Source organism: Erpetoichthys calabaricus, chromosome 14, assembly GCF_900747795.2.
Source record: "Erpetoichthys calabaricus chromosome 14, fErpCal1.3, whole genome shotgun sequence".
Classification (NCBI taxonomy): Eukaryota; Metazoa; Chordata; class Cladistia; order Polypteriformes; family Polypteridae; genus Erpetoichthys; species Erpetoichthys calabaricus.
In genome coordinates this window covers 19,156,881-19,176,230 of record NC_041407.2, presented here as the reverse complement: position 1 = coordinate 19,176,230, position 19,350 = coordinate 19,156,881, and the positions used below count along the sequence as shown (strand labels likewise).

Sequence of the window (19,350 nt, the reverse complement as noted above, 5' to 3'; positions counted from 1 at the left end):
GATATTTTCCTAAGTCTAAATACCTCTTTGGATGGTTGAAAATATGTTGTCAAAATTATAAATTAAGTTTTTGCAAAATCTGTTAAATAAAAAGGTTCTACATTTTGACTGCATCTGTCATGCAATGTGATTTCCTTCTCTTCATTAGTGCCACCCCCTTGAAAAGTATCACTTTATGGGGCAATGCAAACCTGTATTAATATTTGTGTGCACATTAAAATGTTTTTTTTGTACAATGTACAATGCTCTTGACAGTGGAATTGGTTATTCTTAGCCAGTAATTGCAGTGGAAAATGTGTTTAACATCCACTCATGCATGGGAAAAAAATACCGTCAAATACTGTGAAACCGGGATAATTTAGAAAAATACAGTGATATAGAATTTTGGTCATACCGCCCACCCCTACTTGTGGTGCACGGATGGCCCATGCATATGCGCTCGCTTTACACAAGCGCAGTAGTCTATCCCGTTAGGTTACATGAGACAGTGAATGCATGGACGCTCAAGACGTGTGTTTGTTTTTTTGCAAGTGAGTGACATGCTCAATAACTTCATCTCATACATCTTTAAAATGACAAGACATTATCATAAACAATACATATGGTACATTCCAATCACTGATTATTGGTTACTGTACATTTTGATGCATTATAAATTAAAGAAGCAATCATTACTATCATTCAAGATTAATAGTCACCAGATTAACTAAATAGTCATTCATCTAAAGTTTGTCCCTAATATAGCATTTTTTATTGTGTATTCAGAGGTTTTTTATTGATATATGCAATTTAGATTAAAACATAAGTAATAAGTTGGTTAAATTTTCATGAAAAACAACACTACTTTGTTTAGCAGATTTCCTAAGGTGATTAAAATCAAAACAGATGAATTTTGATTGCGTGTTCAAGGGCTAGTGGTAAAGGGGTTGGCAAATAATTCGGTAAAGATCATTTTAGAATTAAGAATTTAGAATTTAATTGCCTAAAGTGGATGGAAAAAACAATGTACTTCATAAGGTCACAAAACAGCAGGAAATATGTGGTCAGGCAAATCTGAATACAGAAGTTGCCTTTCAACATCTGAAGGTGAGAAGACTGCCCTGCCAGCGAATTTTAAAAGACACTACCTGCCTAATGAGGCGCTCAATTGCAAGACAATACATGCAGCTAATTTTTGATACAGGTCTAGGAAATTGCAGAACAAACAACTAGACAACTGATTGATAATTTGATAACCCACAGAGAATCTATCCCTAGGTTTATACGTGGCAATGATTCTTAACACAAAGTATTAAATAACAGACGCAATATACTGATGATTACACAATGGGAGCAAATGTTTTCATAATCAGAATGGTGTAGACAAAAGTGAATAAAAAATGTTTAATAGAATACTGGATAACAAAGTACATGTGAAACCCAGACATGTTATACTTAAGATAATCGTACTAGGGATATTCCCTACTCAAAGATCTCTGGGCACTGTGACATTAACAACATTACTCAAATATTTTTTCTCCTTGTTGCCTTTTTTTGAGGCTAAAAACATATGCATTAATAGCAGCATCTCCTGCTATTAAAGAAGTATAATCAGCAATCGATTTAAGACTAATGCATGTCAAGATCATTTTGTCATCTATATTAACTTGTGTGTCCACACTATTGGGACCTCAAAAACAGTGTGCAGCTTTTCATACACCAACCTCTGGATTACTAAGGAGTTAAAACATCTTCTGAATGATCAGAAGAGAGCTTTCAAATGTGGTGACAAAGAGGCTCTGAAAGGCATAGCTCAGAGATATATGCAGGTGGATGGGCCTATGGTGGTCTGAACAAAGAACTATTTGTCGGGCAGACCCATGGTTTGTGAGGCTCAAGAACTGTGCAAGCAACACTGGAGCACCACATGGCACACTCTTGCCTCCCTCCTCTTCTGTTCAGCCAGTACTCCTCAGGACTATACATATAATACCAGGACATGTCACTCTCAGACATTCTAGGATAATTCTGCACTAGTGGAGTGTACTGACTAAAGGGACATGACACAGAGGTTTGGAGCATGCGCTGATAGCGTGCTGCCGCACCCATCACATGTCAAACCACCTGGATTGACACCCGAGTGCAGCAGGTGACACCTTTGCACCACACTGGAACAGTAGGAGGTTTTTTAGTTTTTTTTGTTTTTTTTTTATATGATGGCTAGAGTGCCGATCCTGCCATCAACCCTCAAGTTTTCCCTGCAAGTTGGCGGACCTGCTTGCAGGGCTGATGCAGATTAACATCATATCCAGGATAAAGCAATTGCAGATTAAGGGCCCAACAGAGTAGAGGTACTTCTGGCGGTTACATTATTTCAGCCAGCAACCTTTTGATTACCGGCACAGATCCCTAGCCTTAGAGGTATGACTTCACCCCAAAGGGACAGGTCAAAGTCTAAAACTATGGTGGAGAACTAGGTGCAAAGGGAATTGCCTGCAACTCAACATCAGCAAAACCAAGGAACTGGTTGCTGACGTTTGCTGCACCAAAAAACCTTGACACTAGGTCAAAATGCAAGAAATGGATATGGAGGAGGTGCGCTGCTACAAGTACTTGGGGTTCATATCAATAACAAGCTGAACTGGTCTAGTAAGAGTCTGGAACTATTGAAGAAAGGGCAGAGCAGACTCTCTGTTCTTTTAATGTGGTAGTGACAGCCTCTACATGTTCTGTGACTCTGTGATGGCCAGTGCAATTGTCCATGCTGTAGTATGCCAAGCCAGCAACATCTCTTCTAGACAGGCACAATGAATCAACAACCTAATTACGAAGGCAGGCTCAGTCACAGGATCCATTTCCTACTATAAGTAGTAGCAGAGGACATACTGAAGACCAAACTGATGGCCATTATGAACATGAATGCACATCATCGCTCTGACTCACAAGCTTTCAGGAATTTTAAATGAACTATTCAATAACAATGTGTCCAGGAATGCTACCAGAGTTCATTCACACCAATGAACTTTAATAATGTTTCACTGATAAAATTAGCTAACTCGGAAGATTTTTTCTGTTTTTGTAATTGTGGGGAATGTTATTGTTTGCTTTATTTCCACATTTATTGCTTTTCTGTAAAAAGGTTATTCTCTCCTTTGGAGAAATAAAGTCAGTCAGTCAGTCTCTCTCTCTGCAGTCCAATTCTTTAACCATACACCTTGATTGACCTTACTTCTTCACTCAGAATTTTAGCAGCCAAATAACATTGCTTATCTATACTACAGTATATAATTAAGCTGTTTTTTGATAGAAGTACACAAAACCTTTTTGATGGCTACTTAATTATGCATGTAAACTATGTCAGATATTAGAACATGTAACTGTGCTGAAATGACATCTTGTCAATCTCTAAAACAAAATGATAACTAGTAGGAAAAGATTTGAATTATCAAAACAAATGGTGATTACAAATGTTTAAAGCTAAACCTGAAAGAGGAATTCTATGGTGTTGATTTTGCAATTATTGACACATTTCCTGTGGTGTAATAAAATAAAAAGTTTAGGAAACACATATAGTGCATCCTTCTTTTTTAGATGTGAAAATAGATGGCAAAATCCATGAAATTGTTCAATATGCTCTTATCTATTTACTAACGGTATATACCAATATGCTTTCAGAAATCCACTCCAGTCAAGTCAATGTGTAACAGGACTAGTTCCCTTCATACATCCCAGTCAACAGAAAAGTCTCTGAAATGAGGCTTACCTATTTGAAAGTATGCCATTCTTAAAAAATGTCAAGGTATCATTTTGTTTAACTTCTCACCACAGCCATAATGACTAACATGGTACAACACCCTGGTACTAACAAATCAACCAAAATATTTTCTCTGCTTAACTTTTTAAAATCAATTTTAATTGGATTTACTTTTTGTGTTTTTCCAAAACACAGCATAGGGGCAAATACTGGTAGTCAAAAATATGCTTCCCCACTGTCATCACATACTGTACATGAACAAACAGGGATGTACCACTGCCACTGAGATGTTTGTCAACTATTGACTCTAATGTTGTCATTGCACTAGAGGAGGTGTATCTCGATTCCTGCTGTGACCAACTTCTGCAGCATTTTTATACAAATGAACTAGGTAGACAACAAAGTGTCTTGATCAAAAGAATAACATCCAGACCTAATCAAAAGAATTCTGTTCATTGATTTTTCACTCAAATCAAAATTTATTTATAAAGCACAATTTTAAAACACTATAAGTGTAAACCAATGTGCTGTACAATAAAATCCAAAAAACTATCGATAACAAATCAGTAAACAAAGTACACCAAAAATTACATAAATAGTAAAACAAAAAAGTTAAAAGAACTGATTAGAAGATAATTTACAGAAAAACAATGGATATGAAAAAATTAATAAATTATTAATAAAAATGATACCAGAGTTACTCATATACAGTTAAAAGCAATCGAAAACAAGTGTGTTTTAAGTCTAGATTTAAACATTTGAGTTGAAGAAGCTAACCTAATTTCAATTGGCAGAGCATTCCATAACTTTGGTGCTAGAACTGCAAAAGCACGATCACCCCTTGTCTTCATCTTAGACTTTGGCACAACCAACAATTGCTGTTGAGAGGAATGTAAAGAGTGGACTGGTGTATATGGAACCAGATAGGATGGGGCAACACCATTTAGCGACTTATAAACCAGAAGTTAAATTTTAAAATGAATCCCAAATTCAACTGGGAGCCAATGAAGTGAGGCCAAAATTGGAGTAATGGACACAACTTTCAGAGACCCAGTAAGAAAACGAGCAGCAGCATTCTGAAATTTTCAAAAATTTCAAAATCAAAGTTTTATGCCCTTAAATATAATGATCATATTCTTTTTTTACATGCTTTTATGTTCAGCCAACTTCCTGTATTTAATTATGCCATCTTTAATACCAGACTTTGCACACTGGTATTACTAGAAGCAGTAGACATTAAATGCAGGCCAGCCAGCAAGCACACTATGCACAGAGCCAAAAATAACCTTACTAAATGTATAAATATGGTTTGGAGTTTGAGTAGAAAAGATCTAGGTACAGTGATCCCCCACCTATTGCGGAAGTTACGTTCCAGACCCATCAGTGACAGGTGAAAATCCACGATATAGAAAGACCATATAAATAAATGTTTTTTTTATATAGTTTAAGCCTTAAAATACCCCTCCCCCTTGCATTAAACACATATAAACTTATTAAAACACACGTTGTAAACACATATGATATGTGGATGTTGGGCTAAGGATATGGGTAACATCTCTCCGTTATAAAAAAAATCTTGGAAGGGAGACGAGGTGTGATCATCTCGGAAGACAATTTGACATCATCCCACGAGAGACATTTTAACGTCACGCAAGACAAGGCAGTGAGACAGAAGGACAGCTGTTGTACAGGCTTTTAAATGATCGACGTGCGGAGCGACAAGCAGAACATGCATCTTGGCAGAAGCAGCACAAAGCCGGTAGCTGATCTGTCCGTTTCTCCTCAGCATGCATTCTGCCACCCCCCATACCCCAAAAGCAAGTGGGAGAGACGCAAAGTGGCAGGAGCATACCGTGCCTCCAGGGGAGTTGAGAAAAGCAATCGAGACCAGATCATCTCAGAGAGACACTTGACGACACGTGAGACTAGACATTACAACCTTAGGAAACAAAACACGTGAGACAGTGCCATCACTTCCTCTACCTCTTCATATCTTTAATCATTCTTGAGGCAGATTGAAGACTTAAGTCCCAACTTAAATGAAAAATTAAAGAAAAAGTACTAAGTAATTGCAACACAAACACTGACTTAATCAGTTTTAACTCAAAAAGATGCCGATGAAAGTAGAGAGGAAGCGGGCCGCTGGGGTGGAAAAAAGAAGAAGAGCTGCTCTGGAAGCAGCAAGCACACCAATCTCTGAGCAAACAAATGCTAAACGTACAGAGAAAGAGGATGAAATCTATGAATGCTCAAGTCAAGTGTAATCACTGCATGTTATAGTTACTGGTATTTATACTGTATATTTTATATATGTAAAATTCATATCATTCTCTCTTTTTCATCAAAATACTTTTCTGTTCCCTACTTTGTTGTCAAAAGGTTCCCAACTTATATTCAAATGCCATACTCATTTGGGCTCATTGGGGAGATAGCTTTGAAAAACCACTCTTTATTTAACTTTGGGCCCAACATAAGAATTACCACTGGATTCAAGGGAGACACCCAGAAAATCAAAGTATTATTTCTGAGCTACTCCAATATTAAAAGGGTTAAAAAGCAATAAATATCTCGAAGCTAAAATGAAATACATTACATCTACCTGCACTTTGTAATGTCTCAGGTCAGGCAACTTTTGCTAGCACCTGAAGCCCAGAGTGCCACTTTTTATATGGCATACTAGTAGTAATTACTTCTGGGCCACCCCACCTGGCAATGACAAAGCACTTGCCTCACCACACAGCCATGGACAGAATTTCTAAAATTGTCAGTGTTAGCAGTTTTCTATTTCATCAGTGCTTAACATTTGCGTGTTTAACTTCACAGTAGTGCTTGTTACACCCTTGACAAGCCCATGCCAGGAGGGTAAATTGTCATAATACTTTCACTTTTTTCCACAAAACTAAATATAAAGAATATTACAAGCCAGAAGGTGCAGCTCCACATTCCTTTGAAGGTTGCCGGAAGCACAAACTAAATCCAGCAGAAAAAAAAACATCAAGGATGAAGAATACAAGACAAAATTGTCACCCGAGTTGTTTTCAGCTTCCTGTCCATGAACATTTTAATTTTTATTATTAGCCTACATGAAAGACACCCTTTTAATAAGGCAGAATCAAAGCGGAACCAAAAATACATTAAAATATTCTATTAAATTAAATAAATTTAAAAAAAGGGTGTGGTTTGGAAACTCATCAGAAATCTCACATTCTCCCTGTCTCTCTCTGTCTCCTTATTTGAGGCAAGAACATTTCTGAAAATAAATACAAAAAAAAATTCTCTAAGTAACCTCTATCACGTAATGAAAATACGAGTGATGGAAGGCATATGTACATCAGCAAGAGGTTAGTGGATTTCGAAATTAGCATTACAGGAAACGTGCCGTTTCCTTATCAGAGTAGTCAAAGAAAGAAGAGTTAGTATCAACCAGTCATTTTAACAAGGATTGCGCAACACAAAGGGGTCAATTACACATCTCCAAGTCGATGGCTTCACTTTCTAAGTTTAAATAACATTACCCTTCAAGTGATTTCTTAAGCAAAACAAAATTCATAAACAGCACTATTAAATGGAGCAGCTTCATCTTAAAGCGAACACTCACCAGTGAGACACAATGACGACATATTGTGGGAGCTTTCGGTTCCCTTTTCTGATGTGTACAGAATGTTGAAACTATGCTATGATGTTAAGGCGTTAAGCATCTGAACTATCAATTACAGACAGGAGGACAAGGCATGTTTTGATAGCTTGAAGCAGATGGTTCTTACATAAACGTCTTACTTTAACAATATTTTGCATTTGCATAAAGGTCAAACAGCTCACAAAAATAAGAAGTTAAAATAAGGAACATGCTTAGAAAGTTACTAATAGCTGCTGTGAGTTAATGTGGGTTTATGTAAAAATGTGCTCTATAATCGACTGGCATATCGACCTAGCCTTAAATTGCAGACAAAAAAAGGCAGTGTACAAATGGATAGATTATACAGTTTATGGCATTCTAGCATCAAAGTCTCTGTTTTTTTTTTTCTTTTAAAAACATGTTACAATGTTCCCAGTTTTAACCTTGTGGTCACTCTCATATTTACTTTTTTTTTTTCCTTTTTCTGATGAAATTTGTATTGAACAGAATTCAAAAAAGAAACAAAGCACATTTTCAGATTCTGAATAGAAGATAAAAGTGACATTAAAAAAAAAAAAACACTGAGGACTCCTTCCTGCCAACCAACTACCAACCAGCAAAAAAAGAGTGAACCCTGAGGGGTATGATGTTAATCTGTATCTAGCCCTGTAGGCAGGTCCTCCAACTTACATGGAAAACTTGGGGGTTGGTGGCAGGATTGGCACTCCAGCCACTGTAAAAAAAAACTTCACACTGTTCTAGTGTGATGCTTAGGTATCACCCGCTGCACTCAGGTCCCAGTCCAGGTGGTTCGTTGTGTGGTGGGTACAGCAACAAGTTATCAGCACTTTCTCCCAACCTGACAGAGTTCAGAAGACAACAAACTGCAAATGCCTATTATCTTTACTCTTAAAAACTTTAATCTGGTAAATTTTAGTAGATACAGAAGACTCAAGTAAAGAATAAAGTCTACAGCATTCCTTACACACAACCAAATTAATGAGAGAACTAAACGTCTGCTACTATTTAATTAAATAACTGCATCGTTTACCAGTCTCTGCTTCTTTTCTCCTTCTCCATCTACTACAATACTGAGTGCCACTGCGATCATTATATATGAAAGCTCTGTCAGGTATGTGTATGTATAAATGGTGACAGTGCTTAACCTAAAATGAGAATTTAAATGCTGTTTGAACAAGTGATGCAATTCCAAAAATACAAAACTGAATGAGGCAAGTACAGTAACTTTGATGAGGCCGATACAGTTTAATAAAACAAATTTATAGCTACTAAAAAGAAATTTAAATAAACATTCAAACTGACTTCAAACAAGAAAAACAGTTCCATATATAAGCCCATAATTAAGCAGTACATAAAATTCAAATAAAGCAACCTATTATCTTAAATAATAATCAGTATGCAAGATTTAAGATTTGATTGAGCAAGTGTAGTCTCACCATCCATGGCACTACTGCCTCATGCTTCCAGGACAAATGGATACTCAAACATTCTTGTTCAAACAAACATGCTCTTACCTAGTCTACAAAGATTTTTCTAAGAATTTAATTGGAAACTCAAAATTGTCCAGATATAAATGATGAATAGGGTGTCCATTACTGTGCCATATGGTTATGGTACTCATAACTAGGATAAATTAGGATTTAAAAAGATGGATAAAAAGAGTTTGTTTTCAAAAACAAATGAGATGAAGAATAAAACCTCTATGTACATGGCACTTACTCTCTTATCTTTACCTGATAGCATACAATCTGGAATGCCTTTTATCTTGTTTGCATTTTACATATATCTGTCAGGCTTTAGTTACCTCCATGTCCTTTACAAATTGTTTAAATAATTTTCTCTGATTAGATGTAGAACTATAAAATATAAAGTTCATAATAAGTTTAATCCAATAGATATGCTATGAGACAAATTTACCATTCTAAGCAAACTGCCATAAGCTTTTCTATTTTTACCTGGAAACGGGTTTGGGTAGGGAGTTGCTCTAAGAGCTGGAATAATCTATCAAAAGAGAATTAAATTATTTTCTTTGTAAAACAAGCTAATAACAGAATACAGGCATATCTGGTTACTAAAATTTCTTATAGGGTTGACAAGGTCAAACATGCAGCTAATAGCTTATTAATTTGAGAAACTATTTTGTTAAAGTAAGGCCATGCTTCAATATTAATTTCACTCAATTGATTCAAATACTGTATACTAAATATTAAACTATAATAACCAATATATGTTTAAAACAAACATTAAGAATGAAGGTCTCTTCATGGACACAATCTCCTGACATTTGCATAAAAAAATATATGTTAGAACTTGCTGTGACTGTTTCAAACCAAGGGTAGGAAGTACTTTACAGAACTCACCTGAAGAAACAACAAGACAAACACAAAAACAAACATCATAGTGGAAAAAAAAGGTTTTCACAGAATCCTTAAGTCCAGGTATATAATGTTCTCCAAGGACACAGTTTGTCCCAACATACATATTCAAAATTTCCAGCACTTGAACAGATGTTAACTATTAATGCTGGAAGGTAAAGTTGCAATCTTGTGGCATCTGTCTACTTAAGAGGTGCATTCATGATAGCACATTTGGTACATGAAAGTACCTTGTTCAGATTATCAGGTGGCAGAGGCAGACATCTGCATGTGCTCGAGAGCCAACATCTCCTGCTCCAATCAACCAAAAATTAGTGTTCAGTAAGCACCAGGTAACAATAAACAGATGTGATGCCTGTTATAGACTTAGTCATAGGAACTTTAAGAAATGACACTTGCATGAATTAGTCCTAATAACTTCTCATTCTCAGAGCTCAAAATGCTTCCACTGCTCTCATAAAACAATCAGCCATGTACTACCAAAACTGTCAAGATCAGTATTTACCATCAGCTGTGCTGCACCCTGCAATTATCTACCTATGAATGAGCAGTGGTTCTGAAATCTGTGATGAAGAAGCAGTTACCTTTCATAATCCTCTCCTTTCCCTTTAGACAATAGAGATTCCTCATGTGCATCGATGGGTTGGCAAAGAACTTTGTCACAACTTAAAACAGAATAAATATGTGTTGTATTGTGCAAAGTTAAATTATCTGGATTAACATCTGAGAACAATTATTTTTATTAAATACATTGAGAGTAATTTACAGCTGTAGAAAATTGCATGCTGTACTCATTCACTTATGTAATCTTTAAAACTGCATAAGCTCTCTGTCTTTCCTTCCTATAAATGCCTACATCAGACAGGTAATAGTGGATTTCACTGCCTTTAAAATTACATAAGCTCTGTCCTATAAATACCTACATCAGACAGCTAGAAGTGGTTATCGCACTCAGGACTACTTCCTTTAGCAGCAAATGTTATCAGCAGATCAACCAAAACAACGCAGTTAGGTACCAGGAAGGAAAATAGCAATTCAAAAACTTTTTCTTTTCCTCCTACCAAATACTGTGTACCAGCCTTATAAAAGGAAAATATTCCATATTGTGTCAGTACTTTGTACAGTACCTTAAGCTAGATTCAGGAGTTAATCAATCAACAATTTTAATCAAATTCATAGGTTTACCAACTTCCACTACGCTAACATTTCCCACCTCATGTTTCTCAGTTGATTAACCAAGATGAAACACTTCTCTTTCTTACAAACCACTGACTCACACAGTTATCTTCTCTTTTATTGTCTTCCTTTACCCATTTCCACAGACTTATTTTGCTTCTGCAGTGATGAAACTGACTCCTGAAATCAAGCACTTGGGATGGAAAATGATAGTAAAGTAAAAAAGCAGATCCGGAAGTATTTACCTCAAGACAAATGGAATCAAAAGTGTATTGTAGCAACAGTCCTCCTTCCACCAAACACACCGCCTTTTTCTAAAATGTCACATATGTTGACTACAGCCACACTAATATGTTGATGTCTAGTACAAATATCCCATAGTAATCACAGAGACCTCATTAGTGCTCCATTTTTGGATGAGCCCTGAAATCTTACTCTGATACTATTAATATACAAATTTTAGAGATAGAGAACGCAACTACTTGGGATAGGTGTATCTTAAGTAGCCAAGTCACATTATTCACTTTTGAACAGCATCACATGGAACATCCAGTTTTCATACCAAATGCGTGTCACTATATGTGAAAGACTGCTGCCACTGAGTTCTGATCCCTTTCATCTAAACATCTACTTCCTTTACAGTGGATATGACAAGTCCCTGTGCACTCCTGCTGACAGATGTCCTCTTCATACCACTGTCTCAGTTTTGTTGTAATTAATGCACTTGTTTATTGAATAACTATAATCAGCAACACTGCCCTCTTACAGCCTAATGAGACTTATGACTTCACATTGTCATTTTTACAGGCCACAAAAAATGCCTCCAAAACAAATATGAACTGGGAACAGGACATGACTAGCCACACAATATTCCCATACTGTAACACCCATGCAAGGCTACAATTTACTCATTTTCTGTTAAGGTTTCAGCCTGTATTTCTGGATTAACTTCCCATTACTTGCTTGCGTGTTGCTGCCACTCGAACATTTAGCACCGTCCAACACGTGAAAAGCTCTCCTGCACTCTGTTACAAGTTGCAAAATCCGCACCAAGTAATTTATAAGGCCAAGACATGTTTTTAAAATGTATCATCAGGGACCCCTACAATATTCATTTGCAAGCTTTTGGGGGATTACTGGGTTAATCAGTAGGTTCCAGAACATACAAGACCCACTACCCCGTAACTTTCCCCTTGCTTTATACCTCAACCATGACCAAGCCACATTGACATTTTGTGAGAATTTACAAATACCCCATCATCTGTTGCTACTGAACATTTTATGTTTCTCAGCAAGGGTTAACTCTTAACTATTTTTCATTAATTTGCTTTATATAAATACTAGGGTGCTTTGCCCCCTGCTCGCTTCGTTCGCCAACTCCCTGACCTGTGCTACGCGCCAGCCACTTCACATCTCTGCCACTTGCGTATATGGATTTCACTTTCACCAAACAACAAATCTTTTTATTCTCACGGATACGCCTCTTCATTGTAAAGAAACACTACTTTTCCCTGATGGCAACACAAATTAGACGATCTACAAGTCTCTTAAGTTAAAGTTTAAATCTGAACAATATATTTGATCTCTTTTCGCTGTTCCGTTATTTCACTGAGTAATAATTTCCGTTTGTTTGCACTAATGCGATCTTTACTATTACTTTACTATCGAATTTTAGTACTTTCATTATCTCTAACCTGCTCTGCATGTGTATCACACCAAAGTTTTTGAATTCATTACGACGTTCTACTTTGTCCTCTACTCTTTGTCTTTTATTTCCGGTCCCAGTTGTGGTTAAATCTCTTGGCACAAAGTCTTTCCTTGAAAGTATCTCTCTGAAAAAGTCATATCTCATCCCAGGCTAAAAAGTCTTGTCTTGTTCCAGGATTTTTTTTATATAATAGAGAGAAATCATTGTATTAATGTTCTTATGATTATTTTGATAGAAAACTCTTATAAATGTCATCAGTCTACAGAGATGACAGATGGAACACAGTACAGTATGCAATTTTAAAACAACTAATCCCTATAAAGTAAAGAAAGTATACCAACACTATTTTTGACACCCTATACCGACAAAGAGTACTTTGTTAACAGTATAGGCCAACACAGTGTACAGTTACAAGCACTTCTACTAAAAGACAATAATGATTCTACATTTCCAATAATAAAAATATGAAAAGGAGACAATAAAATCCTAATAAAGACACAATGGGGAAAACACAGGTTTTTGGTTTAATTACAGAAGTAGTTCCATTTGCTAATATTAAAAATAATTAAGAGCAACGCATTTAAATCAAAGACTAAATTTCATTTTTGATAGGGGTTTCCTCCCATGTATTATCAAATGTGTATTTTTTTTGGGTTGATGGGCAATTTCATGCATTTACTTTAGAAATAATGTAAAAGGGTTGTACAACAAAAAGTAGACTACAAATTATGGTGCAAATGTGGATATGACCTTTGTGAGCCAGCCATCTACTGTAGTTGACTTATTGACTTATGAGGTGAGCAAAATCCTCTGGGTTTTGAGTGGAAGCGTTTATTGGATCTGGTGCATTCCTCACACAGCTAATAGTACACCACTATTCTCACACATTCCTGAGCAGTTTTGTAGGAACACTTGAAATGAGATATTCTTTCATGAGTTTCACACATATCTATATACAGTACTATTCAAATATATGTTTTACTTGGCATTTTCTGCTTTCCTTAAATTTTAATCACTGTATTGATTAACACATTTTGGGGATTTTGAAGACAATTAAAACAATGTATTCCCTATATCATTTTAACAACTAGAGTACAGTACTGCACATTGACATAAGTTGGCAAAGCTGCTAATGATTTAGATAAGCTCTCATTAGACTGATCTGCCTTTGTGCTTCCGCTTCAAAGCAGCATCATGTGTTGAGTCACTTGATTGAGTAGCGTGGAAGTTGTGAAACACTGAATTGGAAACTACTGAGGAAAGTACATGGCATCTTCAGCATCCCATTACATAACTGTTGCTGATAAGCCACATGTGCAGAGATCCATCTCATTTGAAATTTCTTTTAATTTCTACTTGCCACAACTATAGACTCTTGACAAAAAAACAAAAGTCAAATGCAGAGACTTTTCTTTTAAATTAGTCTTAAATCCACCTTATTATCATTTCATCAAACTTCTACTCATCTTACCTTATCAGCTAAGCTAACTAAGAGACATCCAAGAGTTAACTCTTAGCACTGACAACTGATTGACTACACAATGTACTTTCAAAGCATGCACAAATCAAACATTTTTATTTCTGAACCAGCAGCAATGTTGGTAGGTTTTTAGTCGGCTTTTTGACTTATAAGTTAAGTTGGACATTGCCACTTTGTTAAGTAAAGCTATGCAGAATTTTAAACAAAACATACGATGTATGCAATTCCAAGCTGAAATTCAAGCTATGGAAATAAATGTGTCTGCATTTCACCTTCCATGAAATCTGTGCTAAACAATGTGAAAACATAAATGCATTATGTGACTTTCGTATAAAATCATTTTTCTTTCATAACACTATATGTAGTAAACACAAAAAAAAATTCCCCTATTCAAAATTTAATACATTTAGCACATTGACTATACATTGGCTGCAGAGGACATGTATACTAGAACTATTCCAAAACCATCATTCCAGAAAAATAACATTAACAAGGTCACAAATGTCGGTATACATTCATTTCTCTTTAGAACAATAACTTCTTTTGTTCTTTTCAGTAATTGTGACTCAATACGAACTTCTACTCCACAGAGAGACTAATTTTTTCTTCACATAAACATGTTTTTAACTTTCATTATATTTCCTTTATCAATTGAAAAGGAAAAAAAACAAACACATGTATCACTTTTAACTTTAGGAAAACTACATGCACATGCTGGGTTTGGTTTTTCACATGATGTCATGTGTGACTCATAATAAAAAAATTAATGGAGGGGGGGAAACAAAGTCTTCATGACTGGTCAACAACATGACACATTGCCTTTTCATTCTAATTCATTGCCTCCTGCTAGATTCCAACAATATCTCTTTCACACAAATTGGGCTCTGTTTATCGTGTACGTTTTACAAAGATAGAACTGAATGCATCAGTTATTTACATTGCACTGATTAAAAAAGGTGCACATTTGAGACCACCAATGCACATGATGCATTATCATGTTTGGATGTCAACAAATGATACCACACAAAATATGAATATGAATATGAACACACAGCCACAGTTCTCTTAGGCAGCCAGAAGAATGTGATTTTGTCCCTTACTGCACAGACCATTCATTCATCCAGCCAGTTATATAGTAGAATTTGGATTAAAACAGGCTAACGTTTATTTTGAATATTCAAACTGTAAGAACAATGAAATAGAACCTAAGTTCAGATCTGCATACAACCACAATAAGGAAGGAAACTGAGTAAACCAGTACAAACAGGATAGTCAAACACAAAGGATAAATTGAATCATACACAAACACCACAAATGCGACAGGGATCTTTTCACAACTGGCATCTTGGTCACTCCCAGGACACAGGTTTGTGTAAAACACAAAAATGCACCTCTCTGCACTGGGAGAAACTTTTCCCACCAATCAGTGGTCTGCTTTACTTTGTATTTGTACCTAGAAACTGCTTTGTTGTCAGCTATCTCTTAATTATGCTATGCACCTTTATTTTATAACTAGCTTTTTTTTTTTTTTTTTAATTGCCTACTGTTTGCATGTGTCATACTACTCCTTTGCCAGAGTAAAAGCCAAGAAGCTCTCCTTACAGGTGATACCAGTTTACTACAAATATCAACAAGAAGAATCAGCGCATTTCAAAAAGAAAGCCTTATAATGAATACAACTGCAAAACAATTTGACAGCACAATTCACAGAAAATTACAAAAGACAGAGTATACAATACATAAACCAGCTGCTAAAGTCTGCACTTGCACCAAAAGCAGAAAAAGCTTAACTGATGAAGCTACAAAATACTCCACAGATACACTTTTTTGCATTAGATAAAGAAAACCTCAAACATCTACAGTTGTAAAATAACTACCCATGATACTCCAATCACTATGTACTTTTAAGTGTGCATAAAGCTCATGTATGGCCTTTCAAGATTACAGCCTGAACTCACCCTGCCCGAGTTACACTTCCCCAATGAGAAAATGACTTCCAAATATACTCTGAGAATGCAGCTTTGGGATTTGATCACATCATTCTAATTCTCACATTACTGGATAAATAAAGAAGACTGCTTCAGAACTTCTAATACAGATTATTACACCCCACAAAAAAAGGACAAAACTCTTTTAAGAGTGAAATAGACAGCAAACTCCATCAGGTCATGGAACAGTAAACCTCAGTAGAGGAGATCTTGTTTTTTGTGTGCTAAATGGCAGTGAACTAGCCTAGAAGATCTTAACAGACAATGAAGCTATGTGCCAATGACAGCCTTCCCGTATTATCAAAGTGTAACTTACAAGTATGTGCAATTTAAAATATTTTATACTTAGTAAATACCGACTTTTTGTTAATTTACTTACACATATGTGTTATATGTGCGTTTGTACCTTATTGGCATACTTAAGATATTACTGTATAACACTTCCTGTATATTTGTGTTTTTTGTTTTTTTTTTATTTAAGGCGGCTGCTGCTATAACACTGCAGTTTTCTTTGGGATTAATACAGTTTGTATCTATCATATCCACGGGCTTCCAACATTCACTCAATTCTATGAAATAAAAGCATTAAGGATACAACGAAGCAAATGACGGCAAACTTCTAGGATTATCGAAAATTCAATGCCTTTCAAACTGGTTGGAAAAAAGCATGAGGAAAATCAGCACTAACAACAGCGCAAGACTGAAGGGAAGTTCGCCCAATCGGGCACGCTAGTGCCTCTGGAATGCCAACCTATGCAATCCATTACAGCGCGGGAGGCGGGACGATTCGCTGTCAGGTTAGAGTGACCCTTTCGGCCTCTCTCAACGGTAGAAAGATGATAATGTGGGGAAGGGGGGGTGGTGTGAGAGCAAGAAGCCGCACCCGAAAGGAATCTGAACCACCAGCAATATCGTTACAAAAATGGTATCAAAAAAACAAACGAACGAACAATGCAAGAACGAGAATATGGATGACATCGACAGTTTCGTTGTAAATAGTCGACAATAAAATCTTTCCCACATTTTGATTCTCAGGAACGGCAACAAACAAAACGCTATAACCTGCAGTCTAAATTCGTGTGGCATTGAGTTCTGTCACCAGATAGGGGTTGGAAATTAACAAGTACGTAAATAATTTACACGGCTAAAGATTCCAAAACACTGGATGCTGAAAAGTGATCAGTGTTTAGGTTAACTTGAGCGTCTCTCGCTCAACAAGCGCACACCAGTCTGGCGCACGAAAGCGGTCGAAGTGGCAGCACAGACACTAAGACACGTCAGAGGCGGCGGTCAGCTGTTTCCAGTAATCTTCTCGACTTCCAACTTTCTCGCCCATTACCCAGCTCTTCCGTATCACTCCACGTTTTTAGCTGTTCACCCTAAACAAAGGCCTTACCTGAACATCTCCAACCTCGCTTCTCAGCAGTACCGCATCTCCTTCTTCGCTGCACCCTTCGCTAGCTGTTTGTTGGGAACCGAGACACTGTGCCTTTCAGCAGGCGGCTTCCGGCAGCATGTGCGCGCGCTGGGTTGTACGCAGGGGCGCGCTTACGTCACTCTATGTCACGCGAGACGATGAGTTCGGGAAACGGAAGGTGGTGACGCAGACGGTCAGTTTTGAGTGACTGGAATCACAACAGGGGGCTGACGGACGGTACGTGCTGGAGTGTTGACTCATATGTTGTTGTTCATTAGGGCCAAAAATGGAATGTCGCCTGGACTCCCGTTGTCCAGATTTATCCATTCCGGCGCACTGGCGCCTCTAAGTCAGAACGCAATCAAAAGTGAATTTGTAAATATGCGTGAGACAGTATCACACAATGCTTGGCGTCCCTGCCAGATTAGATTCACGCCTAACACTCATTGCTCCCATTTACTTTAAGAAGACATTTTTAGATAAATACTGTTACTTCTTTTTAATTAGCTGTTTGATGAAAAAGAGAGAAATTTACACTGCCATGCCACCAACAAGCATGGCCAACTATATGCTGTTAGGTCAATTGGTGTCCTGTCATTATAATACGGTGCATCCGGAAAGTATTCACAGCGCATCACTTTGTCCACATTTTAATATGTTACAGCCTTATTCCAAAATTGATTAAATTAATTTTTTTCATCAGAATTCTACACACAACACCCCATAATCAATGACTTTGTTAAATGGTGCGACTCAAACCACCTACACCTGAACACCAGCAAAACCAAGGAGCTGGTGGTGGATTTTAGGAGGCCCAGACCCCTCATAGACCCAGTGATCATCAAAGGTGACTGTGTGCAGATGGTGCAGACCTATAAATATCTGGGAGTGCAGCTGGATGATAAATTAGACTGGACTGCCAATACTGATGCGCTGTGCAAGAAAGGACAGAGCCGGTTATACTACCTTAGAAGGCTGGCGTCCTTCAACATCTACAATAAGATGCTGCAGATGTTCTATCAGACAGTTGTGGCGAGCGCCCTCTTCTACGCGGTGGTGTGCTGGGGAGGCAGCATTAAGAGGAAAGACGCCTCACGCCTGGACAAACTGGTGAGGAAGGCAGGCTCTATTGTTGGCATGGAGCTAGACAGTTTAACATCTGTGGCAGAGCGAAGGGCGCTCAGCAGGCTCCTATCAATTATGGAAAATCCACTGCATCCACTAAATAGTATCATCTCCAGACAGAAGAGCAGCTTCAGCGACAGACTGCTGTCACTGTCCTGCTCCACTGACAGATTGAGGAGATCGTTCCTCCCCCAAACTATGCGACTCTTTAGTTACACCCGGGGGGGTAAACGTTAATATTTAACATTATACATAGTTATGGTCTGTTTTTCACCTGCATTATTATCATTCTTTAATTTAATATTATTTATTGTATCAGTATGCTGCTGCTGAAGAATGTGAATTTCCCACTGGGATTAATAAAGTATCTATCTATCTATCTATCTATCTATCTATCTATAATGACAACGTGAAAAATGTTTACTTGAGATTTTTGCAAATTTATTAAAATTAAAAAAATTGAGAAAGCACATGTACATAAGTATTCACAGCCTTTGCCATGAAGCTCAGAATTGAGCTCAGGTGCATCCTGTTTCCCCTAATCATCCTTGAGATGTTTCTGCAGCTTAATTGGAGTCCACCTGTGGTAAATTCAGTTGATTGGACGTGATTTGGAAAGGCACACACCTGTCTATAGAAGGTCCCACAGTTAACAGCTCATGTCAGAGCACAAACCAAGCATGAAGTCAAAGGAATTGTCTGTAGACCTCC

The 19,350-nt window shown here is 37.1% G+C and overlaps 1 protein-coding gene across 6 annotated transcripts in view; it reads right to left on the bottom strand.

Moving 5' to 3' along the window:
• ndel1b (nudE neurodevelopment protein 1-like 1b) overlaps positions 1 to 17,639 on the bottom strand; it is a 64,386-nt gene extending 46,747 nt beyond the window's left edge. For 3 of the 6 annotated variants that reach the window (XM_028818583.2, XM_051918975.1, XM_051918976.1), the window contains exon 1: positions 17,494 to 17,639. The gene's annotated coding sequence lies outside the window, so the exon portion shown is untranslated. The remainder of the gene's footprint in view (positions 1 to 17,493) is intronic. The other 3 variants (XM_028818584.2, XM_028818582.2, XM_028818581.2) reach the window with 3 other exon arrangements.
• Between the last annotated feature and the right edge of the window lie 1,711 nt (positions 17,640 to 19,350).